General features: G+C 35.8%; 1 protein-coding gene across 2 annotated transcripts in view; it reads right to left on the bottom strand.

Moving 5' to 3' along the window:
• LOC111048416 (TLR4 interactor with leucine rich repeats) overlaps positions 1-17,111 on the bottom strand; it is a 38,581-nt gene that overhangs the window by 15,168 nt on the left and 6,302 nt on the right. Inside the window, exon 2 of one of the 2 annotated variants that reach the window (XM_039420707.1) lies at positions 1,213-1,370. The exons of the other annotated variant lie outside the window; for it this stretch is intronic. The gene's annotated coding sequence lies outside the window, so the exon portion shown is untranslated. The remainder of the gene's footprint in view (positions 1-1,212; positions 1,371-17,111) is intronic. 2 annotated transcript variants of the gene reach the window in all.

The raw sequence follows: 17,111 nt of genomic DNA, 5'->3' as shown, positions 1-17,111 counted from the left end.
TCACTGTTCAATTACTGAAAGTCTGCTCGTTACAGCTTCTCGGACTATGAAATTTCTAAGTGATAATCAACATAGAACAAGCATTTCAGCCGATATACATTTTCCCATTGCTAATGACTTGTATTCTTGTGCAATGCTTAATAATTAATGATTACTATTAGTGTTAACAATAGAACTGAAAGTACAGTTCGTGTTTTATGTTCCATAGAAGATTTTAGATGAAATTTGAGAGAACTATTCTAATTTTTTGTAGTTCAGTGCTAAATTTATAGCATTTTAGTGTAAACTCATGTATTGATGAGATGAGAATGTCAGAATGTAGTGGTGCTTATCAATTTTTATGATGTTTTTTTTGGTACTTTAGTTTATTATTCAGTTATTTCTTATTCAATTGGAGCTTATTACAAATCTCTAGAACTATAAACCTAAAACTATAAGCACTCATATCATCATCCGACCCATCATCCACACACAAATCTGTAGCGACATGATAAGAAAACAAGGATATTGTCAAATTTCACTAAAAATTTCTGTAGCTGCATGCTATTTTGGGCATCACCAGCATCACCCTCAGTGAAAAGAAAAAAAAATGGATGAATTTATCAGTAAAGTACTTCATGGACGATAATTTCTAGAAATTCTAATAAGAGTAAGTTAATATTTCGCCAAAAGTACCGGTAAATGTTGTTAATAACTATTGAATTCCAAATTCAATACCTTATTTTTCAAGTGGCAATACTTCATTCAAGATCTGCAGTTGTGGAAATGGGCGATTTCAATCAGCGAGAAGAATGGAAGGACACAGGTGTGAACAACAGAATCAGATTCAGCCGATCTGCATGTTATCAGCTTGAATGGCTGTAGAGGCCTCTAAATGACTGCTTGGGATGCATAATATTCAAACAAATCTTTCCCGAAAGAGGCTTGAGGCTCACGCAAGTGCAGGGTGACCCATTAAAGTGGTGATACCGCTTTATGTCTATACCACTGTATCATCTGCAATGTTTGTAATCCTCAAAATCTCACAGATTGACTTTTACAAAAAAGTATAATAAAATGCAATGAATAATGCTATGGATTACATACTACCTACTCCTGTATTTCTTTTCATATTGGTCTGTGTATTTTTGAATTGATTGTTCAATTGTTCACTTAATATCTCAATATATATACTTTCAATCATCACGCGGATAACATAGATTATACAGTCACCTTGAATAATGAAGAAATAAGAAGGTAGATAGACGTTCTCTGTTACACTAAGGATTTTACTCAATAGGGTTCTTCCAGAAGTTGTAGGGTAATATTGTTACATTTCCAATAGGAAGTTGTCATCCTGTATGGACTAGCAGCTGCATGAGGAGTCATCACTGAAAAAAAAGAAATTTCTTTATTAATTTCATAGACCTATCTATGAAACATGAGATTCATCATGTCAAAATGAGGGTAGCTCAACTTATTATGTAGAATAGGCGAATATATTGAACGGTTGGTCTACCTGTGAATGACCTTCGTTGATATGTAATCTATTGAATCTACTCATAGCAGAGCTAGATCTAGCAGAGCTATATGTAGCTCAAATTTTATATAGCTCTTCTAGAAAGCAGATATATATAGCTCTCCAGCTACATAGTGTACACGTAGCTCGAACTTTATATTAGGGAGAGAGGCTTATCTATCTTGACTTTCGACAATAGATCAAGATCAAATAGGACAATCTTAGATTGTTCCTTTGGAGCTGAATATCTTGAATTTCAACAAAGGCAGACAATTTTCACGAGACAGATTAACAGTAGTGTAGCCAGGATTTCAAAATGGGAGGGGGGGAGGTGGTTACCAAAGATTCTGGGCCTATTTCTACTTCATTCCCGAATTACGATTGGAATTATAATCACGATGATGGTTATCTAGCCCAAAATTCTAATTGACTTTTGAATTCAAACATATAAGTTAGAGACGGATAATTGAGTGCCGTCTGCACAGAGGAAGCTTGAACTGGTTTGATCTCAAGATAAATCGCATTGAAACAAATGATTATTGACATTGATTTAATCTTGTTTTAGTTGAGTTTCCGTTCAAACTGGTACCGTACTGTAAAAACGGCCCTTTTGACGATTAAATTTGAGGTTTTGGTAGTAACCATCAACGCTCTACTCCTTCGCTTTTGTACAGTACAAAAACAGTGTTCAAGCCGAGTACACGCGACATTTGTCGAGCAAGTCAATGACTTTTTTTTACGTCTTTGAGTGAGTATGCGCGACTGTTGAGCCTGAAAGCGTCAACCAGCCAAGCGCGCCGATTGTTGTGGGCAGAGAGCCGAGCAGAGGTGTCGAGTCAAGGTGATCGACAGTTGTTCCCGTTGCGCTCTGTGAACATGGAGCCATCCGTGCAACCATGGAGTCAACCATGCAACCAGAGCAGTGCAGCAAACGTGACACGGACACCGGAAGAAGCCTCCGAAACCGACTCGACCTGTGCTACTGTCTCAGTTCGTCAAGTTATCAGTCCATCTAGTGTCTTTTTCGATATCATCACAAAAAGAAACGTTTGTGGTGTATTATTATTCATCCCCTCATTATCACCTAGACTTGAAATACTTGTAGAAAGTTGCCTTTTATTTGTAAATGGATAAATAAATAAATTTCTTGAGAAACTGAAGTGGGAAGTTAAAATTTGAATGTATGTGACTATTGTCTTTGCTTATCATTGTTTAGCCATTACAAGTAATAAATTGAATTATGGTTTATTAAAAACTAAAAATGCCACTTAATTCTATGATCTGCAACTTTTCAGAATTGGAGACTTTTGATTCCTCTGTTTTTTGGTTCATCCAACTTCAATTCCATCTGTGATATTAACTTATTTTTTCAATGATTTAGACTATATTATATAAAATATTGTAGTAACATTTGTAATGTATTTATGATGTGATGTTTATGACTTGTGTTAATATTGTATTATATACAATGCATAACATGAGAAATAAAATTGAATTGAATTGAAGCCGTTCAGTTAGATGAATCTCACGGCATCAAGATGACGTTACAAACAATATCCCCATTTCTCGACTATTTGTTTGCAAATTTGCAAATTCTTGATTCTAGCTAAGTCAGTTTCCATGGTGTCCATCATACATCAAACATTAGACTGCCATAAACAGTCAGCTACAGTGCGTTTCACGTTATGGAGTCAGCTCCTGATGAAAATTTGTTTGCTGTCAATGGCCCGGTTACACAAGAGCCTCTTAAACCTCAATCATGATTAAATGCGAAGAGAACCAATGAGAGACCTGAAAACCAATATTTTACTCTGCTCGGCTTCTCTGATTGGTTCACCTGGAATTTATTCACGATTAAATTTTAACAAGCGTTTGTACAACCGGCACCTTGCCTGTCATAGGACAAAGCAGATGGCTCTATCCTTTTCTAGCTTCGCGCTGTTGCCAAATAGTTTTCGGTTATAAAGAAATTATATTGAACTACCAGAATATTTTATATCAATAATTATGAAAATTTATCATTAAATCTTGAGAAAATATATTTTCTTGGCGAATAAAATAGGTTTGATGATTGACCGAGCGAAGTGAGGTCTAAGATTCAAGTCGACGGTTTGGCATTTCTCTCAATGTTTAAATGTTTATGTGTTGCGCATTTACGGCGAAAAGCGGTAATAGATTTTCATGAAATTTGACAGGAATGTTCCTTTTCTAATTGCGCTTCGACGTATATACAAGGGTTTTGGGGTATTTTGCATTTCAAGGATAATGGAAAAATAAATGGAAAAAGGAGCCTCCTTCATACGCCAATATTAGAGTAAAAGTCAGACTATAGAATTATTCATCATAAATCAGCTGTCAAGTGATTACACAGATGTGTGGAGAAGCCAGTCTATTTCTGTATTCCCATAAGGTCTATAGTTTCAATTAGGTACTTGTGGATGAGAATACTACGTAAGGTCCACTGTTCACAGAGCTATTAGTTATTAACAGGAAACAACTATTAATATCACATGAGAAATACTGAAATAGTTTGGAACACAGCTATCTAATATATAAATAGTTGAGAAAAGGGATTCAGCAATACAACCCTGTGTACTATCTATTTATTACACTGGTTTATAACGTCAATCTCACTACACAACGCTACTCACTAGTTGAGGATTAGTGAGAATATGTTAGGGTGAAGTTAGTTGAAGATTAAAAATTAGGTTTTCCTACAGTTACGTTGAAAAGTGGCCATTGCTGCACTGATTACAGAACGCAAAGAATCACTTTTCCGCTCTAGTGTGGGAAAAATTTTTCTGCACTCCAGATTTGCAACATGGCAACGCAAAATACTTAGTAGGTTATATGGAGCAACAGTGCAGCAAAATCAAAATGAAGTTGGTAACAGTGACTGCTGTGGCTGCTATAGTGAGCAGAGGTGCAACCAAGCACAACGCGCTAATTATTAGTATTAGATATTATAACCATGTACAACATTTTTATTCAATTTGACAATAAATTAAGGTTTTTATCAATAATAAAATTACACAGAAAAACATTTGATGCATTTCAGGCAATTTTACCCATAATTACCCACTTTTCATATTCAATGATAACTGTAGGAAAAAATTAATGTGAAATACGTGCGCAAAGATCCTCTGCTGCACTCAAGAAACCATTCCGCCCTCGCCTACGGCTCGGGCGTAAACGTTTCTTTCGGTGCAGCAAACTGTCACTTTGCGCACTAGTTGCACAAATAACTATTCTACCTTTAAATGGCAATATGTTGGTATTATACAGGTTTATTTTTGACAAATTTGGAATCTAATATATAATACTGATGAACTTTCTGAAAGCAATAGGAACTTGACGAGTTTATTCATCTATTTATTAATTAATTTATTTATCTATTTATATATATATATATATAATATATATATATATATATATATTTATTTATTCATTCAACAGAGACATAAACACATAATCATAAATTGATTTACTGAAGTTTCCTACCCGGGCTGATTCTTGACCAACTGAGATCTTGATGATGTGAATGTGACCCGCCCGTGCCGTTTCTGTCTCAGCTCTGTCCCCAGGCCAGCAAAGACTTTGACCCTCGTTTTTCTGCTTGACGGCGCTTTTTAATTTGGAGAAACTCCGAGCCGCTCTGAATTCGAATCTCACGGTGGCACTACGGTTGCCGTACTAGTGTCAGCGCTCTAATACAATTGGCTCATGAATGGAAATTGAGTGAAATACAGATAAAATTTCCTATTCTTTTCTTGATACTGAAATTGTAGTCTAGTCTACAGTATCTAGTCTATAGTAACTATACTATAGTGGTTTTATAGTTACAGTAGTCTAGTCCAGCTATAGTCTAACTGGATCTAGAGTGAGGTTCACGTTATTATGGCAGTATTTGATTGATATTGGTGTTGCTATCCTTGTGTACTAATCAGATAACACTGTCCTTTTCTATCTCCGTAAATACCAGATCATTTCATAACAATGTATAAATAATATAATTAATCAACAAAATATTTATTCTTAATGAGAATTCATTATTCTAAACAAGAATGGACAGTTAATATTTCTGTAGATATACTGGTATCAGCTATCCTCTATAGAAGGCAGTGAGAGAGAACCGATAACGCTGTTCTCCTATCTTTCTCTACTAGAATATAACTTGGACTCCACTATAGATTGCATTTTCTATTCTTCTCATGAAGCTGAAGTCTAATCTAGTCAGCTCTAGATACTACTCGCAACTAAACTAATTGAAACGCTCAATGTTTATGGCCAATAATCAGATTATTAAATTATTGAAATCTCATAACGCTCAATGATAATGGCCAAAAATCAGATTATGAAATTATTGAAATCTCAATAATCATACTGGCATAAGAAGATCGGATGAACCTGAAAGGCTCTTGTTCATGTGCGGGGCATCTTGTTCTTCCATCATGGAAAGCTTCAATCCATGTATCAAAGATAATGTGAAATTTTGTCATTATGGTGGTAGTTTAGCAGTATTACAGTGGCGCTTCGTGGATTTTTGAACTTGTAGGAGTCAAAAAGTATAAGTAGGGCTACAACCCCCCTCCCCAGTATAGTCGCAATGGAAAAGATCACATTGACTTTTTCTTCCATAGACAAATTCAAATGTTGTATGGATGCTGGCATATAAAGGTGCGTACAGATATACGCGCCGCGAACATGAGCAATTCACTTTTAATCAGCTGATTATATCTGTATTTTTACAGAAACGGTAAGATATAGTTATAAAAAGCTTGGCATCAGCTGATTAAAAGTGAATTGCTATTGCTCATGTTCGCGGCGCGTATATCTATATGCACCTTTAGGCCTACATAAACACAACATGCAAGTTCACAACTCAAAATGATAAGTTACTCACATCATGGTCCACTTTTAATTTAATTCGATTTGTCGATCCTTCTTTGAAGCAAACATTTTGGTGACAGAGTCGTAGAATTTTGCTTCTGTCATCAATTTCTTGAAATACTGTTTTTCAATACACAGGGAAGCTAGTCCATTGAGTCGATTTTGATGGTTGAATTCCTAGTGTTTTTTGATGCGTTTAAGAGCCGAAAAGGTGCGTTCGGCAGAAGCATTTTGTAGCTGGGATAGTGAGCACTAGATGAATTAGTCTGCTTTTTCAATAAAAAAAGTAAATTCTTATGGCTTTTGTTGGTGGGGAGTCCCTTGCGGGAAGGTCCCACCGCCTGAATATATAATTTAAGCCGTCAATGGGCCTTTACGACTGTCATACTTCAGCCGGGACCGACAGTTTAACGTGCCCATCTGATAACACGGGAGTGATCTGGTTAAAAAACTTTTGGTTATGAGAGGGATTGAACACGGGATCTCTGTGCTGCTACGCAAGCACTCTATCCACTAGACCATGGATCACTCCTGCTTTTTCAATGAATGTCCCTGTTAAATAATTGTCCACTAAATAGTCATTCAATTTAGAAATGCAGTTAATGAAGGAAGAAGAGGAGTAAATCACGACAATTCAGCCTCCAAACTATTTACATTGAAATATTGTCCGTGTCCGTATGGAGACTTCATTAGGTCTTGCAGAAAGCAGAAACATTGTCGGCAAGTCAATCGATTGGATCAAATATCGATTATTTCGTTTCGATAATCCATGTGGTTGAGGAGCTACTTACGAAGGACCTTATTCAATCATTCATATACGAGTAGTTCCTTCCGCGTCCACTTAGCATGTAGCGCAGCGCTAGTGTCGAATTGTAGGAATAGATTAGACTTCCTACAACGCTACAAGCCTTCTTATGTTGCAAAACCTTACTGCTCCGTATCTTTCAATTCCGTATTTTCTATAATATTTTGATAGGTATTCGCATGCTCCTATAACCTATAGATACACTATGAAGACATTATTATTATTTTGTATCAAAGTGTAGGAACTTCCTCACTTCCTACATGGAGGAATCGCCCTAGCAGTATTATATGGATCATTATGGAGGCTTGTTGTCGACAAAAATTCAAATGATCGAGCTATAGTAATGACACTGACACAAACAAATAAAATAGTAAAGAGGATAAATGGTAAATAGTGAAGAGGATACAAACATTACCTAATATTTTCACGGCGGAAAACCCGTGTGTGAATAAGAAGGCACATAGACACGATAGTTGGAGTGCCTGAAGGTGCGTACAGATTTACGCGCCGCGAACATGAGCAATTCATTTTTAATCAGCTGATGCCAAGCTTTTTATATCTGTATCTTTCCGTTTCTGTAAAAATACAGAAATATAATCAGCTGATTAAAAGTGAATTGCTCATGTTCGCGGCGCGTATATGTGTACGCACCTTTATAAATTGCGTATGGTGTGTGCGTTTTGATCAACAGAAAATAGTATAAGCGTTTTCGGATATTTGAATTTAGCAGAGATAATCGAATCTCTCAAGATTTTTTTAGTGTACGGTACTATTGATGTCTTGAATTAGGAAAATAAAAACTTCAAACTGTTCCAAAGTGGTTGATAATATTACCAGTATCGAATGGAATCATGTTCAAGCAAGATATTCAAACTTTTAACGGTTTCAACATTTCGATTGAATTTGAGTAGAAAAGCGACAAGATCAGGCTTTAGATTATCCGTTTCGCATTTATCAGACATTTATAAATTTCCTACTTCATACATGCATTGTTGTGTAATTCCGAAAAATGGTTGAAGGAATATTTTCTTCAGTTAAAGAAATCTTATTTCTTTGAAATGAAATTATTGATAATATCAACATAGCTGCTCTTCTGTACACCATATGAGTAAAATAAACACCATGTGCCAGTATGAACCTTCTAAACTCAGTTTCAAGTGAACGCTCTCTGTATAGCCTACTTGTTTGCCAATTATTTCTCATTTCGAACAAACAGGGAAGAGCTGAGACGGCTCTGTGAGCTGAATTGAAATCACAATTCGAGCGGATTGTTTCCATAGCAGAACATTATGACCGAATTATGCCGACCCGAGATCAAAACGTGCTCCAACTAAAAAGGTCTGTCGATCGAATGGTCTCAATAGATTTTTTGCGATCTTCGTGGAAGCCAATTGAATCCGACTTGAAGAAAAAATATCGCCGATCAATTGTTATTCTCTTCACGAGTGGGTACCGAGCCAGCAGTCCTAATGGAGACTCTTTGAGAACATACCGGTCCGGAAGATTTTGCCGAGGCGGAAAAAAGATGAAGAAACGAGAAACTTTGTGGGGGAAGAGAGAGGGTTGAAGTTGACGATCCTTTTGCAAACCGGGTTGCAGTTCCAGTCGGAGTGCAGTGCTGCTCCTCGAACTAGACAGAAGGATTGTTGGCATTAGCTGAGCAGCTGGAAGCTGGTCTTGCCCTTCAGCAACGGATCAAAGCCTGCGGGGAATAATGTGCAACAAGTACGGAGAAATATGTCCATGTCCGTCCTCTGAGACAATCTTAGCCTTGGCTCAACCGGTCTCCATCCCCCATCCATTGTATTGAAATGCATCGAGCCCTGATCAATCCTTCCAGACGTAGATTCGAATTCTATCTTTGTCAAATTGAAAACTTGTTTTCTCAATCGTCGTCAACCATGTGCTGACTGATCTTTTCCTCATCATTCAGTCTCTTCCAAGTTCCCAAAATATGATAAAAGAGAAAATAAAACATTTTTTAGTCGATCAAATCCTTAAAATCTCGATTTGAAAATACTTATGTCTTCTTTCAACTATCATCCATCTATTCCTAGCTTGATTCAGTATCATGGCAAGAAATTTCGCTTGTCTGGAAGCACTGGATCATATAAAAAATTAAATAATGATGAATTAAAATAATCCAATTTCCAAACCAGTCAATTTTGTAGATAAACACTAGTAAATTCGTATGGCTTTTGTTGGTGGGGAGTCCCTTGCGGGAAGGTCCCACCGTCTGAATATATAATTTAAGCCGTCAATGGGCCTTACGACTGTCATACTTCAGCCAGGACCGACAGTTTAACGTGCCCATCCGATAACACGGGAGTGATCTGGTTAAAAAACTTTTAGTATTGAGAGGGTTTGAACCCGGGATCTCTATGCTGCTACGCAGGCACTCTATCCACTAGACCACTGAAATTGTGATTAAATGTATAAATTTCCATATCTACACTACTGTACAAATTATGCATGAGTGTCCTTTGGAAAGAGGCTGAAATAATCCACTAACATCAATCACATGAATATTGAACATTACCAAAAATTCCAAACTCATATTTCGCAGAATCTTGTATATGTAGGTAGTTCGCGTATTTCATTATCCAAGGATGCTGAATAGAATGAATATATTGAATTGAAACGTATTTCAATTTTGGTAGTCATTATTATGAAATTCTGTACATAAAAAAAAGTTTCACAAGAATTGTAACAGCTTATCTATATAATTATATATAAAAGCGAAATGGCAATCACTGACTGACTGACTGACTGACTCACTCACTAACTCGCAGAACTAAAAATCTACTTGACCAAAAACGTTCAAATTTGGTAGGTATGTTCAGTTGGCCCTTTAGAGGCGCACTAAGAAATCTTTTGGCAATATTTTAACTCTAAGGGTGGTTTTCAAGGGTTTAAAGTTCGTCTTTTAGCATGTATATTCTTCTTATTCTTCTTATTCTCTTAATAATAATTGAAAAAAGGCCATACCATATGTTAATATAGAACTATAATCTAGAGAGAGTACCTCTTCGAAACAGTTGTTAACTGGTAACAAAATTAATAATTTTGTCACGTTGGCATTAAGTTGAGTTGACTTTGTTAGGTTGGCACCAAGTTGAAGATTGAAATGCATTTATCGCGGAAAAATTGATTGGGCACTGCTCTATCAATCAGAGCTATTCCTGGAGATATTATACTACTAGCCGTCAGGCTCGCTTCGCTCGCCATATCCGTTTAGCCAGACGTTTAGTCTGGACCCCCGACTGGATCGTCCTAAAATATGATAAAAATGCTCAAATGAAAAATGCAGGCGAGCGAAACGAGCCTGCTGATCTCATTCTTGTACGATCCAGTCGGGGGCCCAGGGGGCGGAGCCCCCTGGCTAGACGGATATGGCGAGCGAAGCGAGCCTGACGGCTAGTAATATATATGTAAGACTTTTGACCCAAAAATATAGATGGACTGGAAGATTTATATTTTATACTGCAAGAAATATATAGGTGGAATATAGATGGAAGACTACGGATCTCAAACTCAAATCTTGATGTGAAAAAAATGCATGAGTTCAATTGATTTATCGATACGAAGCAGTTTCTAGTTTGCATACTATCAAAGTCACTTCCAGTTTGGTCGCGCAACATCTATTGCCGGTAAAATAATTGTCTGATTAGGTGACACTCGACCAGCTCTCAAGATTATAGAACACCATAAAGCACTCACAAAAAAATGTACAGGAATTTGAAGTGCAGATGGAAGTGCAACGGAGAGGAGAAAAGGAAGAATGAGCAGGATTTGATGAAGCATGGCACAGAGAAGGAGAAGAATATTGTTCTGTGAATATACTTTTAAAGAGGAAGAAGAAGAAGAGGTGGGTAGCAGGAATGGTGGGCACTCCCTTTCATTCTGCCGCCCACTCGCGAGGACATTCCTGACTCCACTTCGGCCTCATCCTACGTCTTTAGTAGATCTCTAGAGCGCCGCGCCACCAATCCATATCGTAATGACAAACCTAATCAAGTGGAGAAGCGGAAATTGTGATAAGGATGCCAAGACCTCATAAAATCTGTGTAATTTACAACACTGCTGGCCAACTATCATCTTGTAACTATTCTTATATTTATCATAAATAACGATGTGGTCCTTATCAGTTCCTTATTGTTAGTACTTCTCTGTGGAACTTGGAAATACAGTTCAGTAAAACTGTATCAAGTATATAAAACTGTATTAGCAATCTGTGTTTCCTAAGATATACGTCGATTATATTGAAATGAAGAGACCCACTTTTGATAACTCGTCATATTATTGCAGTTAGGACAGTAACGAATTAACTAATTTTTATTAGTTAATTATTAATTTTTATTTTATAATTAATTAACTCAACTAATTTATTCTCAGAGTTTTCCAGTACTATACAGAATATCAATACTCAAGTGAGGACCGACGTAGGATTGTATTCAAATAGCTTCTATAATAGTGAGGTCCACGTCAAAATGGAATTATATGATTAAGACTAGTGTTGCTATCCTTGTCTATCATTCTACAAAGCAGATAGAGTAATCTTTTTCTAGCTCCTCAATCTTGCCAGATCGTTTTTCAACAATGTAGAGATATAATCAATGAACAGAATAAAATTCACTCTAAAATATGAAAGTTTATTATAGAATCGTTGAAATGGTATTTTCTTGACCTATGAAAATATAATTGCTTATTTTTAACAAGAAAGAACAGAATATTACATCAAATTAACCGGAAACAGCTCAGCTTTCTTTTATAGAAGACAGTGGAAAGGGTGAAAATCGGCAACTCTGTCCCTCTATCTTACTGCACTGCCATTATTACGTGTTTCTCATTATTGAAAAAAGTATGCAATTCTCTGCATACTGCTTCTGAGTCTGATCTTCCTCAAAAACAGGGCTGTGCTAAATTATTCAATACCGTAACAGTTCCCAATTCTGGTGATACTAGAGATATTAGGTATAATAATTTTCTTGTTAAATGGTTTAACGTCATAATTTATAATTAATATTGCAAGCATCAAAAGATGAGATTCTGAAATATTCTTTGGGTTAGTGATGAATGGGTCTAACCACAGATTCTAGGTCATGTGTTAAACTCAATACAATAACGTAATAAACTGAATTTTATGAATTTGGATTTTTGTGTTTTCATTACAAAAATTTTCAAATTTTTTTACTCAGTAAAACGAGCAATCGCTCTTCTGTTCTACTCTTGAAAACGATGAAAGAGTAGTCAATGAACTTCTTAGCGAAATTCCATTTTTGAAACAAATATTCCATAGAATAGTTTGTGCGAATCACCTACTTACAAAGAAATTGAATACCCAATTGCACTCTCCCAGCTATTATCCTCGTTGAGAAATTTGGCACTCACCCGATAAAAGTTCTATTTATAGAAAGCCGAGAATTGTTCTTTTTCAAAAAATAATGTTCAAGAATCTGTGAGCTCAACTCGTTACTATTGGTAGGCTATTTCAGCGTGGAATTAACATTTCAAGACACTCTTAATTGAAATGGTCCATACACAATTTAAAAATGAGAGAAATCATTCCGAGTTGTCTAAATGCTTCAAAAGTTCATCAAGGAGCAACAAATATCAATCAAAGTCGATGGATATCATGTGCATTATCTTAATCATCATAGTATCACTGTTGACAAGTATTAATTAGAAGAATTAAATTGAATTGCTTTCATTATTCAAATCTTGGGAGGGCGAAGTTGGGGCGCAGCCGACCCTCTCTTAGTCTTGACCCTTCAATACAATACCAAGTTACAATATTCAAAACATATTATGAGATGAATGAGCTCATTTTTATAAATTTGAGGATATTGAGTCCTTTTTATTTATTTAACCTTGAATTCTATTATTAAGATATATCTATTGATGCGAGTTTAGGGTAGGCCATAAAAGAGAGTGGGACACAGATGCGATCTCCAAGTTTCTATATCTATATCGCTTTGGAATATAGAAACAAATAAGATCGAAGATCGCTCTCTCTTTTGACGTGAATTTAATGGTTTGTTCATAGAATATTTCTCCATATCATTCATCCATGCATTATCAACGATGATAAATGATTTCATATTTTATATGTTTGAAGCAAGGACAGCCGGCGTCAGTGCAACTGAGGACATGGGGCCTCCTTGGTGTCATTTCTTGCAACAATCTGCTTTTTATTGTTGATAGCGACGCGTCGTTATTTGGCGTAGTGTCGCGCACTCGTTACTCGTTAGTAGCGTGGGCACGCTCTGCCCCCGGACCGTCTACCACAGTGACCAATACCGCTCTACCCAAACCCACGTCTTCAGTCTGCTCTCTCCCTGTGTCTACTTACAGCTAAAAATATATTCCCCGACAACAACCTCAGCTCATTCACGATGACCGTCAAGAGAACCTCAAAGTATCTGTGCTGATATTTTTCAGTAATAGGTATATATGTGTAGTTTATAGTGTCTCATAGGTGGAGCCAGAACTTCAGTCAGAGCGTAGGCTGTCACAGCCAACTACAATAGAGAATAATAAACTCTTCTTTCTCCTTGTCCACTTTTCTACCATATCCTTCTCGTTATTTATTTCAGCTCCACTCGGCCACCAAATGAAGCTTTCTCATTCATTATGTTTCCGCCGAACTAAACTGGTTGAGACATTTCTCGTCTAGTAGTCTCATTATGAATGACTGTTTGATCTATGTTGTAACGTTTTACAAACCAACAGTAGAACCACAGAATACATAACAATGAGTGCTCTTTACTCCGTGGTAGAACTATCGAACGATCCGTTAAATAGCTTACATGTAATATTCAAGTCAGGTTTTTAAGATACCTGTATCAAGTCAGATACTAGAATTTAGTTATCTACGAGTAGTACCTTGCAAAAGTATAGATTTTCAAGATAGTATCCTGTATCCTGTGAGACCTGTATCTAGTCAAATACTAGAATCTAGTTATCTAGATTCTGTACCTGGTCGAGGTACACTTTTCTAAGATACACATACATTTTTCTAGCCAAATACTAGAATCTAGTACCTAGTCAAAGTACCTTTGACCAGTACCTTGTATATATACGTCCTATAGTAGGTCCTACTTTGACTGTAGCAAACAGTCTTGTCTATTGATCTAGTAGATAGGTAGTATTTCAGAGATGCTGTGAATTGAAAAAGTAAACTTGCCCTATTTATCATTCAGTTCTCCTTCTGAAAACTTCAAACAAACTCGCAAACTGTCAGAAATAGTGAATAGGTAAGCCTAACAAGTTTCTAGTTTAAGCGTGGGCCGAAATTATTCATTCATCAGAGAAAATTCTCTTGACATTATCAGGAATCCAAATCTATACCAAAGCTTATTTATAAATAGAAAGTATTATTCATGAACGATTGTGCTCGTATAACTCGTGAATCTCATGAGAATCAAGGCAAGCAAGTCAAATCTTTGGGAAGGACTACTTTGAAGTTTTCATATCAATTTCACAACAACGGGTTTAGCGCCGGAGATGTAACGCCCACACCATTAGGTAGTAAAAGGCTAGATACAAGTTGAGAACGAATCCGAAAAACTACGACTATGACTTGATCTAATTCGTAGAACTCATACATCCTATAATAGATTGGAATCTTGGATGATTAATCCAATCTAACACCATCAATAATCTCTCATTCTCCTATTTTAAGTTGGTCAAGCTCTAATCAGTTATCTGTGATTTGTTATCTGCTATTTATCAGGAAATTAATACGCTTGTATTATTAATTTATAACGTTATTGTATTGGTGAATTTCAATCATTGATAATAAAAAACACAATATTTCTTCCGTCCCGACTTTAGTTGAGCTACTCCTCTTAAAAATATTTCAATATAACACAATATTACGACTTCATTATAAATATTATTGTATTTCTTTAAATTAATGTAGTACTGGTTTCTCCACTGTGAGAATTTTAGAGAAATTTTTGGAGAGCTTTCTAGCGAAGAAAGTCAGAACTAAATCAAGACACTAAAAATGTGGGAGTGACTTCTCAAGCTGCTTGCTTCCTATTGGTAGTGAACTGTGAAGGTAAAATGGCGACAAGTCAACCCAATGACCAATCAGACAGCTCCTTGATTTTGGAGGCGTGGACTACTATTCCAGCTGTTACTCCTACATCTATTTCTGATTTTATTGCCCTGAGAAGGGCATTGAACGATAAGAATTCAGTTATGATTATTATTTATTTCTTCCAAAAGACTCTATAACGGTATATCAAAAAACTTGAACGAGGTCTGTATTTTTTATTCATGATTTATAAAGAACTGTGAATGAGTACGATAATATAAAAGTCATTTATTCGACTATCTATCCACCTTTTCCGATTATCTCATTTATCTCTATCCAAATTTATGTATACATTGTTTCAATAATGTTTGTTCTGTCTTCTCTGTTAGAAACAGAGGTATGAATTCAAATTCTTACTTAGGCATTATTAGATGGAAAGGAAAATTTCCAAAAATGCGAACGAACATCGAAACTACTCTAAAAACATCAATTCCAGCAGAAATCAAACTAACAATACAGCTCAAAAAGTACACCTGAAACTATTATTTTAGACTCCATCTCCAACTCAAAAAAGGGTACCCGGTTCGGTATTGGAATCAAAGGAGTATCAGTATGGATAAAAGAAGAACTGAGTATGGTATTTAAAAATTGAGATAAACTCTCTTAGCATGAATATATTCAGATTTTATAAATCTGTAAAAGTGAATACAGTATCAGATAGTTCAGGTACAAGATACTCTGAGAGAAGAAAAGTCTCAACATTATCTATCAACTGCAATAAACAATACCGCTTTGCAATCAATGTACTTGGAAACCAACAATCATGGGAAGAAATATTGAGAGGATCCTAAATAAAGATGTAAATTTACCTATTAATATTCAAATCCTGCTTCAAAAACCAGATACCTCGGCGCCACTCGTTTGTTTATTCAAATTTTTAATTGAAACAACTAAGACGTCAAGATATGAGAGCTCTGCTTGTTCAGCGACAGCCAAATGCTTCACGGAAAGCAAATTAATAACGATGGTAAAATGACTGGATAGAAGTTACAAAGAGTAAGGTGAATTTTGAAATATTGAGGATATTTTTCATCCAAAGAAATATTGATAGTAATTGATATGCAAATAACTCTACCTCTAATGAATTGAAAACATGACAACCACAATCCACTGAAATTGAATTTAATATAATGTACACATTTTTAACAAGGCAATGTAGGATATTTTATTAATTTTTTTGAATGGTTGTATAATTTTTCAAGAGCAGGTTGCCGTTCTCATTTTCAATTAATCGATTAGTTGCGTTGAATCAGGGTAGTTGGAGCATTGATCAATGTTCAATAACGGTCATTAATTTTGAAGAATACTTATATTTAATAGTACTCGTATACACTATGAATAATTATGCCTTCAAAGCTCTATTGTAAGTTTAGAAAGTATAATTTTTAAATTTATTAACGACATTTCTAAGAAGGAAGGAGCCCTCCCATTCTCTTGAAACATGAATCCAATTCCCAATATCATTATCCTAGATTTTCCAGAATATACACATCGAGGAATGAATTCTTTGTTGTCAGAATCCTCCAAGTCCGAATCAGAACATCACACGTTTCTTCATAAGTTTATTCAAATTTGTCTTCTATCTCAATCATGGTGAGATAGGTTTGCAGCGTGAAATTCATGAATAGGATAATACTTTTCTAGTTTTCATCCGGAGCTATTCCTTATCCAGTATCGTTGATTAGCATATATTGCAAAACTTACCTATTTGAATTTTGATAAGACAAAAACTTGTCTCTTATACAATCAAACTTCATCTGTGTCGAATAAGTTGAGAACAAGATTGAACAAAGCTAGTAAGTGATGAAAGAAGG

The sequence above is a fragment of the Nilaparvata lugens genome, chromosome 2 (assembly GCF_014356525.2).
Source record: "Nilaparvata lugens isolate BPH chromosome 2, ASM1435652v1, whole genome shotgun sequence".
NCBI classification, from domain to species: Eukaryota; Metazoa; Arthropoda; class Insecta; order Hemiptera; family Delphacidae; genus Nilaparvata; species Nilaparvata lugens.
Note: the sequence above shows the minus strand (reverse complement) of the source record. Positions and strands in the feature narration are given on the sequence as shown.